Genomic DNA, 18,115 nt, shown 5'->3' on the forward strand with positions numbered 1-18,115 from the left:
ATTCTGAGGGGCAGCATAAGCAGCTGTAAGCCCTCTTTTAGGGGGCACAGTTGGAGGAGAGTCAGGTGCCCATCACCGGGAGGTGGACACGGAAGATGCGGGTGCTCACCAGGAACACCCAGCAGATAGCAGCAATGAGCTGGCTGAACACCCAGCAACCTGCTGAAGCCCTGGATGGAGTACAAGCGGAGGCTGCGCCAGGATACCGCACCTGTGCGCCTACATACACCCTACGCACCGAGGGCCTGGAGGCAGGAGATGGGTAGAGAAGGGGAGGATGGAGGAGTACTGAAAAGAGTCACTTGAGAGGGGCCCAAGGATGCTTGAGTAGGATGAAGAGACCTTGACTCCAAGGTAATGAAGTCATGAAGCCTCCTTAACTTGTGATCTCACTTCAGTGCAAATGAGACTCTCCCGGGAGCAGCTGGGATCTTAAAAGCGTGGGTGGGGTGAGCGTGGGCGGGGTAAGCCTCAAGCTTGATGTCAATCAAACCCGAGAAGCCACAAGGTGACACACACCACTCCCAGGTGCGCAGGCTTAGCTACCGAGAGAAGGTGAGCTTAGAACAAAGCTGCTATAGCAGAACGTCGTGCCCGCAGGAAGTGGCGGCTCTCGGTCCTGCAGGCGGAGCGCCGTTGCTATTTTTCTGAAGCTCCTCTCGGCCACTTGCCGAGACACCGCGCCGCCAAAATGCCTCGAATTGTGATTAAGGGGGGCGTGTGGAGGAATACCGAGGATGAAATTCTGAAAGCAGCTGTTATGAAATATGGGAAAAATCAGTGGTCTAGGGTTGCTTCATTGCTGCCTAGGAAATCGGCAAAGCAGTGCAAAGCCAGATGGTGGGAGTGGCTGGATCCAAGCATCAAGAAAACAGAATGGTCCAGAGAAGAAGAGGAAAAACTCTTGCATTTGGCCAAGTTAATGTCAACGCAGTGGCGGACCATTGCTCCAATCATTGGAAGAACAGCTGCCCAGTGCTTAGAACGCTACGAATTTCTTCTGGATAAAGCATCCCAAAGAGACAACGAAGAGGAAACAGACGATCCACGGAAACTTAAACCTGGAGAAATAGCTTCAAATCCAGAAACAAAGCCAGCACGTCCTGATCCAATGGATATGGATGAGGATGAACTTGAGATGCTTTCTGAAGCTAGAGCCCGGCTGGCTAATACTCAGGGAAAGAAGGCCAAGAGGAAAGCGAGAGAGAAACAGTTGGAGGAGGCAAGGCGTCTTGCTGCCCTCCAAAAGAGAAGAGAACTTTGGGCAGCTGGCATAGAAATCCAGAAGAAAAGAAGAAAGAAGAGAGGGGTTGATTATAATGCTGAAATCCCATTTGAAAAAAAGCCTGCTCTTGGTTTCTATGATACGTCTGAGGAGAACTACCAGGCTCTTGATGCAGATTTCAGGAAGTTAAGACGACAGGATCTTGATGGCGAGCTAAGATCTGAGAAAGAAGGACGAGATCGGAGAAAAGACAAGCAGCGTTTGAAAAGGAAAGAAAGATCGGGTTTACCATCAGCTATTCTTCAAACTAGTGGTGTTTCTAAATTTACTAAAAAGAGAAGTAAACTAGTACTTCCTGCCCCTCAGATTTCAGATGCAGAACTGCAGGAAGTTGTGAAGGTAGGCAAAGCGAGTGAAATTGCACGTCAGACTGCTGAGGAGTCGGGCATAACCAATTCTGCTTCCAGTACTCTTCTGTCTGAGTACAATGTCACCAACAACAGCATCGCTCTGAGAACACCACGAACACCAGCTTCCCAGGACAGAATGCTCCAGGAAGGCCAGAACCTCGTGGCCCTGACCACTGTGGATACGCCATTAAAAGGTGGACTTAACACACCCTTGCGTGAGAGTGACTTCTCGGGTGTGACTCCAGAGTGGCAGGCTGTACAGACTCCAAACACAGTTCTTTCTACCCCATTCGGGACTCCTTCTCATGGATCTGAAGGGCTGACTCCCTGGAGTGGGGCAACTGCCAAACCAGTTAACTCCACCCCAGGCAGAACTCCTCTTCGAGACAAGTTAAACACTGATCCTGAGGATGGAATGGCAGACTACCGTGATCCCTCTTATGTGAAGCAGATGGAAAGAGAGTCTCGTGAACACCTCCGTATAGGGTTGATGGGCCTTCCTGCCTCCAAGAATGACTTTGAAATTGTTCTACCAGAAAATGCTGAGAAAGAGTTGGAAGACCGTGAAATAGATGGCACATACATTGAAGATGCTGCTGATGTGGATGCACGAAAGCAGGCCATGCGAGACGCAAAGCGTGTGAAGCAAATGAAACGAACGCACGAAGCTGGCCAGAGAGATCTTCCAAGACCATCAGAAGTAAACGAAACTATTCTAAGAGCCTTAAATGTAGAACCGCCTTTAACAGATTTACAGAAAAGCGAAGAACTAATCAAAAAAGAAACGATCGCATTGCTTCATTATGACCTTCTACATCACCCTTATGAACCATCTGGAAGTAAAAAAGGAAAAACGGTAGGGTTTGCTACCAATAATTCAGAGCACGTTTCCTATCTGGAACACAGCCCTTACGAAAAGTTCTCTAAAGAAGAGATGAAAAAGGCCCAGGATGTTCTGGTACAGGAGATGGAAGTGGTAAAACAAGGTATGAGTCATGGAGAACTCTCAAGCGAAGCTTATAACCAGGTGTGGGAAGAATGCTATGGTCAAGTTTTGTATCTCCCTGGACAGAGCCGCTACACACGGGCCAACCTAGCAAGCAAAAAGGACAGAATCGAGTCACTGGAAAAGAGGCTCGAGATTAACAGAGGTCACATGATGACAGAAGCCAAGAGAGCTGCAAAGATGGAAAAGAAGATAGAAATTTTGCTCGGGGGTTACCAGTCCCATACTATGGGGCTCATGAAACAGGTGAATGACTTATGGGATCAAATTGAGCAGGCTTACTTAGAGGTACACACGTTTGAAGAACTCAGGAAACATGAAGATTCTGCTATTCTCTGGAGGCTGGAGTGTCTTAAAGAAGATGTTCAGCGACAACAGGAAAGAGAAAAGGGACTTCAGCAAAGATATGCTGATTTGCTGCTGCAGAAAGAAACTTTAAAGTCCAAAATGTGAAGCACAGTTTGTATTCTGTCACAGGATGAATTAGCTGCTGCTTTGCATACTCTGGAAGGCTGAAACTGATGTTTATCCTCAACGACAAATTCACCCGTGACCCGTGGGTTCTTTTGTTGTTTATTTTAAATGACATCGCTCTTACACAATCTATGTATAAAGTATTTAACTCCACAGGACATTTTAGAGTGTAAATTATGATGACAATCATTCTTTAAGCACTGTCATATTTGCAGATTCTTTTTGGTTTTGGCCTTTATTTTAAAAGCGTAATTTGAAAGTGCTGCCTGGGAGTATGCTCTTGAATAAAAACGAAAGATAAAATTGAAAAAAAAAAAAACAAACAAACAAAGCTTGTGGGCAACCTCTCCTCGCGGTTTAAGGAACTGTAGCCGCTGTCTGAGCATGACGAGCCACCGGCGTCCCGGCCGTGCTTGTCTCTACGTCTCAACATAAGGCTGTGTGTGGAACATGACTGACAGTCACTCAGAGGGTTGTCATGGGAATTGGATTAAAGAATGCGTATTGTACTCATGTTTTAGAACTTGCTTTGCTTTCTTTATCATTAATGGAACATAAATAGTCTCTATCTAGCAAGGAGTGTATGAAACCTTGCCCTTAGTTCCAGTGTGGCGCCAAGATGTTTTATGGACCCTGACACAGACTGGTCACTGTGGCCCCTGTACTGGTATGCGTAATCTGTTCCTGTCAAATGCCTAATGGCTATTGACGATTTATGAGTTTTAGCCTTGTATCTCTTGTATGCATCCTCCTCAATAAAAGGCACAAGGGATGAAGGTTTAGGGGCTGGTCTGCACTAGAGAGGCAGTCACCTTCTTTCTCCTAGACATAACAAAGTGTCCTGGGTAAAAAGTTTCTTCCGCCATGGTCACGAAGCCTCTGCTGGACAGAGCAACTTCCAACTGAGCCTAGGATGTGTGTGGCACCTCCGCCATAAAAGCTGCTGCCTCTTTTCTTTTTTTCTTTTTTTTGAAGATAGCACTATGTTTTTGTTTTTTTTTACAATTGTATGTATGTATGTATGTATGTATATATGTATTTATTTATTTTTAGAGAGAGGGGAAAGGAGAAAGGGGGAGAAACATCACTGTGTGGTTGCCTCTCACGCGCCCCCAACCGGGGACCTGATGTGCAACCTAGTAACGTGCTCGGACTGGGAATCAAACCAGCGACAGTTAGGTCTGCAGGCTGATGCTCAATCCACTGAGCCACAGCAGCCAGGGCTGAGACCTCCTTCCTTTTGAGGAGACAGAGTATGAGGGAACCTGCAGAGGGGCCCGTGCCCCCATTGCCACCGGGTACGGCATACCCCGGCCGCCTGCAGCCCTGGTGTGGGAGGCGGCCTTCTCTATCAGCCCAAGCCCTGGCAAGCCGTTCTGGGGCCCTCTCGGCCCTACGTGTCCTTCAGGGTTTGAGCTGAGGGCTGGCTTGTCTACACCGACCACCCCCTCTCTTCTTACATCTCACATTCTGAGGGGCAGCATAAGCAGCTGTAAGCCCTCTTTTAGGGGGCACAGTTGGAGGAGAGTCAGGTGCCCATCACCGGGAGGTGGACACGGAAGATGCGGGTGCTCACCAGGAACACCCAGCAGATAGCAGCAATGAGCTGGCTGAACACCCAGCAACCTGCTGAAGCCCTGGATGGAGTACAAGCGGAGGCTGCGCCAGGATACCGCACCTGTGCGCCTACATACACCCTACGCACCGAGGGCCTGGAGGCAGGAGATGGGTAGAGAAGGGGAGGATGGAGGAGTACTGAAAAGAGTCACTTGAGAGGGGCCCAAGGATGCTTGAGTAGGATGAAGAGACCTTGACTCCAAGGTAATGAAGTCATGAAGCCTCCTTAACTTGTGATCTCACTTCAGTGCAAATGAGACTCTCCCGGGAGCAGCTGGGATCTTAAAAGCGTGGGTGGGGTGAGCGTGGGCGGGGTAAGCCTCAAGCTTGATGTCAATCAAACCCGAGAAGCCACAAGGTGACACACACCACTCCCAGGTGCGCAGGCTTAGCTACCGAGAGAAGGTGAGCTTAGAACAAAGCTGCTATAGCAGAACGTCGTGCCCGGAGGAAGTGGCGGCTCTCGGTCCTGCAGGCGGAGCGCCGTTGCTATTTTTCTGAAGCTCCTCTCGGCCACTTGCCGAGACACCGCGCCGCCAAAATGCCTCGAATTGTGATTAAGGGGGGCGTGTGGAGGAATACCGAGGATGAAATTCTGAAAGCAGCGGTTATGAAATATGGGAAAAATCAGTGGTCTAGGGTTGCTTCATTGCTGCCTAGGAAATCGGCAAAGCAGTGCAAAGCCAGATGGTGGGAGTGGCTGGATCCAAGCATCAAGAAAACAGAATGGTCCAGAGAAGAAGAGGAAAAACTCTTGCATTTGGCCAAGTTAATGTCAACGCAGTGGCGGACCATTGCTCCAATCATTGGAAGAACAGCTGCCCAGTGCTTAGAACGCTACGAATTTCTTCTGGATAAAGCATCCCAAAGAGACAACGAAGAGGAAACAGACGATCCACGGAAACTTAAACCTGGAGAAATAGCTTCAAATCCAGAAACAAAGCCAGCACGTCCTGATCCAATGGATATGGATGAGGATGAACTTGAGATGCTTTCTGAAGCTAGAGCCCGGCTGGCTAATACTCAGGGAAAGAAGGCCAAGAGGAAAGCGAGAGAGAAACAGTTGGAGGAGGCGAGGCGTCTTGCTGCCCTCCAAAAGAGAAGAGAACTTTGGGCAGCTGGCATAGAAATCCAGAAGAAAAGAAGAAAGAAGAGAGGGGTTGATTATAATGCTGAAATCCCATTTGAAAAAAAGCCTGCTCTTGGTTTCTATGATACGTCTGAGGAGAACTACCAGGCTCTTGATGCAGATTTCAGGAAGTTAAGACGACAGGATCTTGATGGCGAGCTAAGATCTGAGAAAGAAGGACGAGATCGGAGAAAAGACAAGCAGCGTTTGAAAAGGAAAGAAAGATCGGGTTTACCATCAGCTATTCTTCAAACTAGTGGTGTTTCTAAATTTACTAAAAAGAGAAGTAAACTAGTACTTCCTGCCCCTCAGATTTCAGATGCAGAACTGCAGGAAGTTGTGAAGGTAGGCAAAGCGAGTGAAATTGCACGTCAGACTGCTGAGGAGTCGGGCATAACCAATTCTGCTTCCAGTACTCTTCTGTCTGAGTACAATGTCACCAACAACAGCATCGCTCTGAGAACACCACGAACACCAGCTTCCCAGGACAGAATGCTCCAGGAAGGCCAGAACCTCGTGGCCCTGACCACTGTGGATACGCCATTAAAAGGTGGACTTAACACACCCTTGCGTGAGAGTGACTTCTCGGGTGTGACTCCACAGTGGCAGGCTGTACAGACTCCAAACACAGTTCTTTCTACCCCATTCGGGACTCCTTCTCATGGATCTGAAGGGCTGACTCCCTGGAGTGGGGCAACTGCCAAACCAGTTAACTCCACCCCAGGCAGAACTCCTCTTCGAGACAAGTTAAACACTGATCCTGAGGATGGAATGGCAGACTACCGTGATCCCTCTTATGTGAAGCAGATGGAAAGAGAGTCTCGTGAACACCTCCGTATAGGGTTGATGGGCCTTCCTGCCTCCAAGAATGACTTTGAAATTGTTCTACCAGAAAATGCTGAGAAAGAGTTGGAAGACCGTGAAATAGATGGCACATACATTGAAGATGCTGCTGATGTGGATGCACGAAAGCAGGCCATGCGAGACGCAAAGCGTGTGAAGCAAATGAAACGAACGCACGAAGCTGGCCAGAAAGATCTTCCAAGACCATCAGAAGTAAACGAAACTATTCTAAGAGCCTTAAATGTAGAACCGCCTTTAACAGATTTACAGAAAAGCGAAGAACTAATCAAAAAAGAAACGATCGCATTGCTTCATTATGACCTTCTACATCACCCTTATGAACCATCTGGAAGTAAAAAAGGAAAAACGGTAGGGTTTGCTACCAATAATTCAGAGCACGTTTCCTATCTGGAACACAGCCCTTACGAAAAGTTCTCTAAAGAAGAGATGAAAAAGGCCCAGGATGTTCTGGTACAGGAGATGGAAGTGGTAAAACAAGGTATGAGTCATGGAGAACTCTCAAGCGAAGCTTATAACCAGGTGTGGGAAGAATGCTATGGTCAAGTTTTGTATCTCCCTGGACAGAGCCGCTACACACGGGCCAACCTAGCAAGCAAAAAGGACAGAATCGAGTCACTGGAAAAGAGGCTCGAGATTAACAGAGGTCACATGATGACAGAAGCCAAGAGAGCTGCAAAGATGGAAAAGAAGATAGAAATTTTGCTCGGGGGTTACCAGTCCCATACTATGGGGCTCATGAAACAGGTGAATGACTTATGGGATCAAATTGAGCAGGCTTACTTAGAGGTACACACGTTTGAAGAACTCAGGAAACATGAAGATTCTGCTATTCTCTGGAGGCTGGAGTGTCTTAAAGAAGATGTTCAGCGACAACAGGAAAGAGAAAAGGGACTTCAGCAAAGATATGCTGATTTGCTGCTGCAGAAAGAAACTTTAAAGTCCAAAATGTGAAGCACAGTTTGTATTCTGTCACAGGATGAATTAGCTGCTGGTTTTCATACTCTGGAAGGCTGAAACTGATGTTTATCCTCAACGACAAATTCACCCGTGACCCGTGGGTTCTTTTGTTGTTTATTTTAAATGACATCGCTCTTACACAATCTATGTATAAAGTATTTAACTCCACAGGACATTTTAGAGTGTAAATTATGATGACAATCATTCTTTAAGCACTGTCATATTTGCAGATTCTTTTTGGTTTTGGCCTTTATTTTAAAAGCGTAATTTGAAAGTGCTGCCTGGGAGTATGCTCTTGAATAAAAACGAAAGATAAAATTGAAAAAAAAAAAAACAAACAAACAAAGCTTGTGGGCAACCTCTCCTCGCGGTTTAAGGAACTGTAGCCGCTGTCTGAGCATGACGAGCCACCGGCGTCCCGGCCGTGCTTGTCTCTACGTCTCAACATAAGGCTGTGTGTGGAACATGACTGACAGTCACTCAGAGGGTTGTCATGGGAATTGGATTAAAGAATGCGTATTGTACTCATGTTTTAGAACTTGCTTTGCTTTCTTTATCATTAATGGAACATAAATAGTCTCTATCTAGCAAGGAGTGTATGAAACCTTGCCCTTAGTTCCAGTGTGGCGCCAAGATGTTTTATGGACCCTGACACAGACTGGTCACTGTGGCCCCTGTACTGGTATGCGTAATCTGTTCCTGTCAAATGCCTAATGGCTATTGACGATTTATGAGTTTTAGCCTTGTATCTCTTGTATGCATCCTCCTCAATAAAAGGCACAAGGGATGAAGGTTTAGGGGCTGGTCTGCACTAGAGAGGCAGTCACCTTCTTTCTCCTAGACATAACAAAGTGTCCTGGGTAAAAAGTTTCTTCCGCCATGGTCACGAAGCCTCTGCTGGACAGAGCAACTTCCAACTGAGCCTAGGATGTGTGTGGCACCTCCGCCATAAAAGCTGCTGCCTCTTTTCTTTTTTTCTTTTTTTTGAAGATAGCACTATGTTTTTGTTTTTTTTTACAATTGTATGTATGTATGTATGTATGTATATATGTATTTATTTATTTTTAGAGAGAGGGGAAAGGAGAAAGGGGGAGAAACATCACTGTGTGGTTGCCTCTCACGCGCCCCCAACCGGGGACCTGATGTGCAACCTAGTAACGTGCTCGGACTGGGAATCAAACCAGCGACAGTTAGGTCTGCAGGCTGATGCTCAATCCACTGAGCCACAGCAGCCAGGGCTGAGACCTCCTTCCTTTTGAGGAGACAGAGTATGAGGGAACCTGCAGAGGGGCCCGTGCCCCCATTGCCGCCGGGTACGGCATACCCCGGCCGCCTGCAGCCCTGGTGTGGGAGGCGGCCTTCTCTATCAGCCCAAGCCCTGGCAAGCCGTTCTGGGGCCCTCTCGGCCCTACGTGTCCTTCAGGGTTTGAGCTGAGGGCTGGCTTGTCTACACCGACCACCCCCTCTCTTCTTACATCTCACATTCTGAGGGGCAGCATAAGCAGCTGTAAGCCCTCTTTTAGGGGGCACAGTTGGAGGAGAGTCAGGTGCCCATCACCGGGAGGTGGACACGGAAGATGCGGGTGCTCACCAGGAACACCCAGCAGATAGCAGCAATGAGCTGGCTGAACACCCAGCAACCTGCTGAAGCCCTGGATGGAGTACAAGCGGAGGCTGCGCCAGGATACCGCACCTGTGCGCCTACATACACCCTACGCACCGAGGGCCTGGAGGCAGGAGATGGGTAGAGAAGGGGAGGATGGAGGAGTACTGAAAAGAATCACTTGAGAGGGGCCCAAGGATGCTTGAGTAGGATGAAGAGAACTTGACTCCAAGGTAATGAAGTCATGAAGCCTCCTTAACTTGTGATCTCACTTCAGTGCAAATGAGACTCTCCCGGGAGCAGCTGGGATCTTAAAAGCGTGGGTGGGGTGAGCGTGGGCGGGGTAAGCCTCAAGCTTGATGTCAATCAAACCCGAGAAGCCACAAGGTGACACACACCACTCCCAGGTGCGCAGGCTTAGCTACCGAGAGAAGGTGAGCTTAGAACAAAGCTGCTATAGCAGAACGTCGTGCCCGGAGGAAGTGGCGGCTCTCGGTCCTGCAGGCGGAGCGCCGTTGCTATTTTTCTGAAGCTCCTCTCGGCCACTTGCCGAGACACCGCGCCGCCAAAATGCCTCGAATTGTGATTAAGGGGGGCGTGTGGAGGAATACCGAGGATGAAATTCTGAAAGCGGCGGTTATGAAATATGGGAAAAATCAGTGGTCTAGGGTTGCTTCATTGCTGCCTAGGAAATCGGCAAAGCAGTGCAAAGCCAGATGGTGGGAGTGGCTGGATCCAAGCATCAAGAAAACAGAATGGTCCAGAGAAGAAGAGGAAAAACTCTTGCATTTGGCCAAGTTAATGTCAACGCAGTGGCGGACCATTGCTCCAATCATTGGAAGAACAGCTGCCCAGTGCTTAGAACGCTACGAATTTCTTCTGGATAAAGCATCCCAAAGAGACAACGAAGAGGAAACAGACGATCCACGGAAACTTAAACCTGGAGAAATAGCTTCAAATCCAGAAACAAAGCCAGCACGTCCTGATCCAATGGATATGGATGAGGATGAACTTGAGATGCTTTCTGAAGCTAGAGCCCGGCTGGCTAATACTCAGGGAAAGAAGGCCAAGAGGAAAGCGAGAGAGAAACAGTTGGAGGAGGCGAGGCGTCTTGCTGCCCTCCAAAAGAGAAGAGAACTTTGGGCAGCTGGCATAGAAATCCAGAAGAAAAGAAGAAAGAAGAGAGGGGTTGATTATAATGCTGAAATCCCATTTGAAAAAAAGCCTGCTCTTGGTTTCTATGATACGTCTGAGGAGAACTACCAGGCTCTTGATGCAGATTTCAGGAAGTTAAGACGACAGGATCTTGATGGCGAGCTAAGATCTGAGAAAGAAGGACGAGATCGGAGAAAAGACAAGCAGCGTTTGAAAAGGAAAGAAAGATCGGGTTTACCATCAGCTATTCTTCAAACTAGTGGTGTTTCTAAATTTACTAAAAAGAGAAGTAAACTAGTACTTCCTGCCCCTCAGATTTCAGATGCAGAACTGCAGGAAGTTGTGAAGGTAGGCAAAGCGAGTGAAATTGCACGTCAGACTGCTGAGGAGTCGGGCATAACCAATTCTGCTTCCAGTACTCTTCTGTCTGAGTACAATGTCACCAACAACAGCATCGCTCTGAGAACACCACGAACACCAGCTTCCCAGGACAGAATGCTCCAGGAAGGCCAGAACCTCGTGGCCCTGACCACTGTGGATACGCCATTAAAAGGTGGACTTAACACACCCTTGCGTGAGAGTGACTTCTCGGGTGTGACTCCACAGTGGCAGGCTGTACAGACTCCAAACACAGTTCTTTCTACCCCATTCGGGACTCCTTCTCATGGATCTGAAGGGCTGACTCCCTGGAGTGGGGCAACTGCCAAACCAGTTAACTCCACCCCAGGCAGAACTCCTCTTCGAGACAAGTTAAACACTGATCCTGAGGATGGAATGGCAGACTACCGTGATCCCTCTTATGTGAAGCAGATGGAAAGAGAGTCTCGTGAACACCTCCGTATAGGGTTGATGGGCCTTCCTGCCTCCAAGAATGACTTTGAAATTGTTCTACCAGAAAATGCTGAGAAAGAGTTGGAAGACCGTGAAATAGATGGCACATACATTGAAGATGCTGCTGATGTGGATGCACGAAAGCAGGCCATGCGAGACGCAAAGCGTGTGAAGCAAATGAAACGAACGCACGAAGCTGGCCAGAAAGATCTTCCAAGACCATCAGAAGTAAACGAAACTATTCTAAGAGCCTTAAATGTAGAACCGCCTTTAACAGATTTACAGAAAAGCGAAGAACTAATCAAAAAAGAAACGATCGCATTGCTTCATTATGACCTTCTACATCACCCTTATGAACCATCTGGAAGTAAAAAAGGAAAAACGGTAGGGTTTGCTACCAATAATTCAGAGCACGTTTCCTATCTGGAACACAGCCCTTACGAAAAGTTCTCTAAAGAAGAGATGAAAAAGGCCCAGGATGTTCTGGTACAGGAGATGGAAGTGGTAAAACAAGGTATGAGTCATGGAGAACTCTCAAGCGAAGCTTATAACCAGGTGTGGGAAGAATGCTATGGTCAAGTTTTGTATCTCCCTGGACAGAGCCGCTACACACGGGCCAACCTAGCAAGCAAAAAGGACAGAATCGAGTCACTGGAAAAGAGGCTCGAGATTAACAGAGGTCACATGATGACAGAAGCCAAGAGAGCTGCAAAGATGGAAAAGAAGATAGAAATTTTGCTCGGGGGTTACCAGTCCCATACTATGGGGCTCATGAAACAGGTGAATGACTTATGGGATCAAATTGAGCAGGCTTACTTAGAGGTACACACGTTTGAAGAACTCAGGAAACATGAAGATTCTGCTATTCTCTGGAGGCTGGAGTGTCTTAAAGAAGATGTTCAGCGACAACAGGAAAGAGAAAAGGGACTTCAGCAAAGATATGCTGATTTGCTGCTGCAGAAAGAAACTTTAAAGTCCAAAATGTGAAGCACAGTTTGTATTCTGTCACAGGATGAATTAGCTGCTGGTTTTCATACTCTGGAAGGCTGAAACTGATGTTTATCCTCAACGACAAATTCACCCGTGACCCGTGGGTTCTTTTGTTGTTTATTTTAAATGACATCGCTCTTACACAATCTATGTATAAAGTATTTAACTCCACAGGACATTTTAGAGTGTAAATTATGATGACAATCATTCTTTAAGCACTGTCATATTTGCAGATTCTTTTTGGTTTTGGCCTTTATTTTAAAAGCGTAATTTGAAAGTGCTGCCTGGGAGTATGCTCTTGAATAAAAACGAAAGATAAAATTGAAAAAAAAAAAAACAAACAAACAAAGCTTGTGGGCAACCTCTCCTCGCGGTTTAAGGAACTGTAGCCGCTGTCTGAGCATGACGAGCCACCGGCGTCCCGGCCGTGCTTGTCTCTACGTCTCAACATAAGGCTGTGTGTGGAACATGACTGACAGTCACTCAGAGGGTTGTCATGGGAATTGGATTAAAGAATGCGTATTGTACTCATGTTTTAGAACTTGCTTTGCTTTCTTTATCATTAATGGAACATAAATAGTCTCTATCTAGCAAGGAGTGTATGAAACCTTGCCCTTAGTTCCAGTGTGGCGCCAAGATGTTTTATGGACCCTGACACAGACTGGTCACTGTGGCCCCTGTACTGGTATGCGTCATCTGTTCCTGTCAAATGCCTAATGGCTATTGACGATTTATGAGTTTTAGCCTTGTATCTCTTGTATGCATCCTCCTCAATAAAAGGCACAAGGGATGAAGGTTTAGGGGCTGGTCTGCACTAGAGAGGCAGTCACCTTCTTTCTCCTAGACATAACAAAGTGTCCTGGGTAAAAAGTTTCTTCCGCCATGGTCACGAAGCCTCTGCTGGACAGAGCAACTTCCAACTGAGCCTAGGATGTGTGTGGCACCTCCGCCATAAAAGCTGCTGCCTCTTTTCTTTTTTTCTTTTTTTTGAAGATAGCACTATGTTTTTGTTTTTTTTTACAATTGTATGTATGTATGTATGTATGTATGTATGTATATATTTATTTATTTATTTTTAGAGAGAGGGGAAAGGAGAAAGGGGGAGAAACATCACTGTGTGGTTGCCTCTCACGCGCCCCCAACCGGGGACCTGATGTGCAACCTAGTAACGTGCTCGGACTGGGAATCAAACCAGCGACAGTTAGGTCTGCAGGCTGATGCTCAATCCACTGAGCCACAGCAGCCAGGGCTGAGACCTCCTTCCTTTTGAGGAGGCAGAGTATGAGAGAACCTGCAGAGGGGCCCGTGCCCCCATTGCCGCCGGGCACGGCATACCCCGGCCGCCTGCAGCCCTGGTGTGGGAGGCGGCCTTCTCTATCAGCCCAAGCCCTGGCAAGCCGTTCTGGGGCCCTCTCGGCCCTACGTGTCCTTCAGGGTTTGAGCTGAGGGCTGGCTTGTCTACACCGACCACCCCCTCTCTTCTTACATCTCACATTCTGAGGGGCAGCATAAGCAGCTGTAAGCCCTCTTTTAGGGGGCACAGTTGGAGGAGAGTCAGGTGCCCATCACCGGGAGGTGGACACGGAAGATGCGGGTGCTCACCAGGAACACCCAGCAGATAGCAGCAATGAGCTGGCTGAACACCCAGCAACCTGCTGAAGCCCTGGATGGAGTACAAGCGGAGGCTGCGCCAGGATACCGCACCTGTGCGCCTACATACACCCTACGCACCGAGGGCCTGGAGGCAGGAGATGGGTAGAGAAGGGGAGGATGGAGGAGTACTGAAAAGAATCACTTGAGAGGGGCCCAAGGATGCTTGAGTAGGATGAAGAGAACTTGACTCCAAGGTAATGAAGTCATGAAGCCTCCTTAACTTGTGATCTCACTTCAGTGCAAATGAGACTCTCCCGGGAGCAGCTGGGATCTTAAAAGCGTGGGTGGGGTGAGCGTGGGCGGGGTAAGCCTCAAGCTTGATGTCAATCAAACCCGAGAAGCCACAAGGTGACACACACCACTCCCAGGTGCGCAGGCTTAGCTACCGAGAGAAGGTGAGCTTAGAACAAAGCTGCTATAGCAGAACGTCGTGCCCGGAGGAAGTGGCGGCTCTCGGTCCTGCAGGCGGAGCGCCGTTGCTATTTTTCTGAAGCTCCTCTCGGCCACTTGCCGAGACACCGCGCCGCCAAAATGCCTCGAATTGTGATTAAGGGGGGCGTGTGGAGGAATACCGAGGATGAAATTCTGAAAGCGGCGGTTATGAAATATGGGAAAAATCAGTGGTCTAGGGTTGCTTCATTGCTGCCTAGGAAATCGGCAAAGCAGTGCAAAGCCAGATGGTGGGAGTGGCTGGATCCAAGCATCAAGAAAACAGAATGGTCCAGAGAAGAAGAGGAAAAACTCTTGCATTTGGCCAAGTTAATGTCAACGCAGTGGCGGACCATTGCTCCAATCATTGGAAGAACAGCTGCCCAGTGCTTAGAACGCTACGAATTTCTTCTGGATAAAGCATCCCAAAGAGACAACGAAGAGGAAACAGACGATCCACGGAAACTTAAACCTGGAGAAATAGCTTCAAATCCAGAAACAAAGCCAGCACGTCCTGATCCAATGGATATGGATGAGGATGAACTTGAGATGCTTTCTGAAGCTAGAGCCCGGCTGGCTAATACTCAGGGAAAGAAGGCCAAGAGGAAAGCGAGAGAGAAACAGTTGGAGGAGGCGAGGCGTCTTGCTGCCCTCCAAAAGAGAAGAGAACTTTGGGCAGCTGGCATAGAAATCCAGAAGAAAAGAAGAAAGAAGAGAGGGGTTGATTATAATGCTGAAATCCCATTTGAAAAAAAGCCTGCTCTTGGTTTCTATGATACGTCTGAGGAGAACTACCAGGCTCTTGATGCAGATTTCAGGAAGTTAAGACGACAGGATCTTGATGGCGAGCTAAGATCTGAGAAAGAAGGACGAGATCGGAGAAAAGACAAGCAGCGTTTGAAAAGGAAAGAAAGATCGGGTTTACCATCAGCTATTCTTCAAACTAGTGGTGTTTCTAAATTTACTAAAAAGAGAAGTAAACTAGTACTTCCTGCCCCTCAGATTTCAGATGCAGAACTGCAGGAAGTTGTGAAGGTAGGCAAAGCGAGTGAAATTGCACGTCAGACTGCTGAGGAGTCGGGCATAACCAATTCTGCTTCCAGTACTCTTCTGTCTGAGTACAATGTCACCAACAACAGCATCGCTCTGAGAACACCACGAACACCAGCTTCCCAGGACAGAATGCTCCAGGAAGGCCAGAACCTCGTGGCCCTGACCACTGTGGATACGCCATTAAAAGGTGGACTTAACACACCCTTGCGTGAGAGTGACTTCTCGGGTGTGACTCCACAGTGGCAGGCTGTACAGACTCCAAACACAGTTCTTTCTACCCCATTCGGGACTCCTTCTCATGGATCTGAAGGGCTGACTCCCTGGAGTGGGGCAACTGCCAAACCAGTTAACTCCACCCCAGGCAGAACTCCTCTTCGAGACAAGTTAAACACTGATCCTGAGGATGGAATGGCAGACTACCGTGATCCCTCTTATGTGAAGCAGATGGAAAGAGAGTCTCGTGAACACCTCCGTATAGGGTTGATGGGCCTTCCTGCCTCCAAGAATGACTTTGAAATTGTTCTACCAGAAAATGCTGAGAAAGAGTTGGAAGACCGTGAAATAGATGGCACATACATTGAAGATGCTGCTGATGTGGATGCACGAAAGCAGGCCATGCGAGACGCAAAGCGTGTGAAGCAAATGAAACGAACGCACGAAGCTGGCCAGAAAGATCTTCCAAGACCATCAGAAGTAAACGAAACTATTCTAAGAGCCTTAAATGTAGAACCGCCTTTAACAGATTTACAGAAAAGCGAAGAACTAATCAAAAAAGAAACGATCGCATTGCTTCATTATGACCTTCTACATCACCCTTATGAACCATCTGGAAGTAAAAAAGGAAAAACGGTAGGGTTTGCTACCAATAATTCAGAGCACGTTTCCTATCTGGAACACAGCCCTTACGAAAAGTTCTCTAAAGAAGAGATGAAAAAGGCCCAGGATGTTCTGGTACAGGAGATGGAAGTGGTAAAACAAGGTATGAGTCATGGAGAACTCTCAAGCGAAGCTTATAACCAGGTGTGGGAAGAATGCTATGGTCAAGTTTTGTATCTCCCTGGACAGAGCCGCTACACACGGGCCAACCTAGCAAGCAAAAAGGACAGAATCGAGTCACTGGAAAAGAGGCTCGAGATTAACAGAGGTCACATGATGACAGAAGCCAAGAGAGCTGCAAAGATGGAAAAGAAGATAGAAATTTTGCTCGGGGGTTACCAGTCCCATACTATGGGGCTCATGAAACAGGTGAATGACTTATGGGATCAAATTGAGCAGGCTTACTTAGAGGTACACACGTTTGAAGAACTCAGGAAACATGAAGATTCTGCTATTCTCTGGAGGCTGGAGTGTCTTAAAGAAGATGTTCAGCGACAACAGGAAAGAGAAAAGGGACTTCAGCAAAGATATGCTGATTTGCTGCTGCAGAAAGAAACTTTAAAGTCCAAAATGTGAAGCACAGTTTGTATTCTGTCACAGGATGAATTAGCTGCTGGTTTTCATACTCTGGAAGGCTGAAACTGATGTTTATCCTCAACGACAAATTCACCCGTGACCCGTGGGTTCTTTTGTTGTTTATTTTAAATGACATCGCTCTTACACAATCTATGTATAAAGTATTTAACTCCACAGGACATTTTAGAGTGTAAATTATGATGACAATCATTCTTTAAGCACTGTCATATTTGCAGATTCTTTTTGGTTTTGGCCTTTATTTTAAAAGCGTAATTTGAAAGTGCTGCCTGGGAGTATGCTCTTGAATAAAAACGAAAGATAAAATTGAAAAAAAAAACAAAGCTTGTGGGCAACCTCTCCTCGTGGTTTAAGGAACTGTAGCCGCTGTCTGAGCATGACGAGCCACCGGCGTCCCGGCCGTGCTTGTCTCTAAGTCTCAACATAAGGCTGTGTGTGGAACACGACTGACAGCCACTCAGAGGGTTGTCATGGGAATTGGATTAAAGAATGCGTATTGTACTCATGTTTTAGAACTTGCTTTGCTTTCTTTATCATTAATGGAACATAAATAGTCTCTAGCAAGGAGTGTATGAAACCTCGCCCTTAGTTCCAGTGTGGCGCCAAGATGTTTTATGGACCCTGACACAGACTGGTCACTGTGGCCCCTGTACTGGTATGCGTCATCTGTTCCTGTCAAATGCCTAATGGCTATTGACGATTTATGAGTTTTAGCCTTGTATCTCTTGTATGCATCCTCCTCAATAAAAGGCACAAGGGATGAAGGTTTAGGGGCTGGTCTGCACTAGAGAGGCAGTCACCTTCTTTCTCCTAGACATAACAAAGTGTCCTGGGTAAAAAGTTTCTTCCGCCATGGTCACGAAGCCTCTGCTGGACAGAGCAACTTCCAACTGAGCCTAGGATGTGTGTGGCACCTCCGCCATAAAAGCTGCTGCTTCTTTTCTTTTTTTCTTTTTTTTGAAGATAGCACTATGTTTTTTTTTACAATTGTATGTATGTATGTATGTATGTATGTATTTGCCCTGGCTGGTTTAGCTCAGTGGATTGAGCGTCGGCCTGCAAGCTAAGTGTCGCTGGTTCGATCTTCCAGTCAGGGCACATCAGAGAAGGAAAACTCTGACTCCAAAAAACCTCCGCTGCCTTGCGGCATACCTCTTCAGGGGAAAGGCTAAGGGAGTAAACCCCGACAGAAAATCCGGAGCCGGAGTCCCTAAGGCGGTTTGACGTTGTAGTCAACACCGGCAACTCC

The 18,115-nt window shown here is 47.4% G+C and overlaps 4 pseudogenes; all 4 read left to right on the top strand.

Moving 5' to 3' along the window:
• Positions 1–691: 691 nt before the first annotated feature.
• LOC149990142 (cell division cycle 5-like protein pseudogene) lies at positions 692–3,094 on the top strand (annotated as a pseudogene).
• A 2,179-nt stretch (positions 3,095–5,273) lies between these two features.
• On the top strand, positions 5,274–7,676 carry LOC149990143 (cell division cycle 5-like protein pseudogene; annotated as a pseudogene).
• Positions 7,677–9,855: 2,179 nt separating this feature from the next.
• LOC149990144 (cell division cycle 5-like protein pseudogene) lies at positions 9,856–12,258 on the top strand (annotated as a pseudogene).
• A 2,187-nt stretch (positions 12,259–14,445) lies between these two features.
• On the top strand, positions 14,446–16,848 carry LOC149990145 (cell division cycle 5-like protein pseudogene; annotated as a pseudogene).
• Positions 16,849–18,115: the final 1,267 nt, after the last annotated feature.

The sequence above is a fragment of the Furipterus horrens genome, unplaced genomic scaffold, assembly GCF_987537825.1.
Source record: "Furipterus horrens unplaced genomic scaffold, mFurHor1.1.pri manual_scaffold_24, whole genome shotgun sequence".
NCBI lineage: Eukaryota > Metazoa > Chordata > Mammalia > Chiroptera > Furipteridae > Furipterus > Furipterus horrens.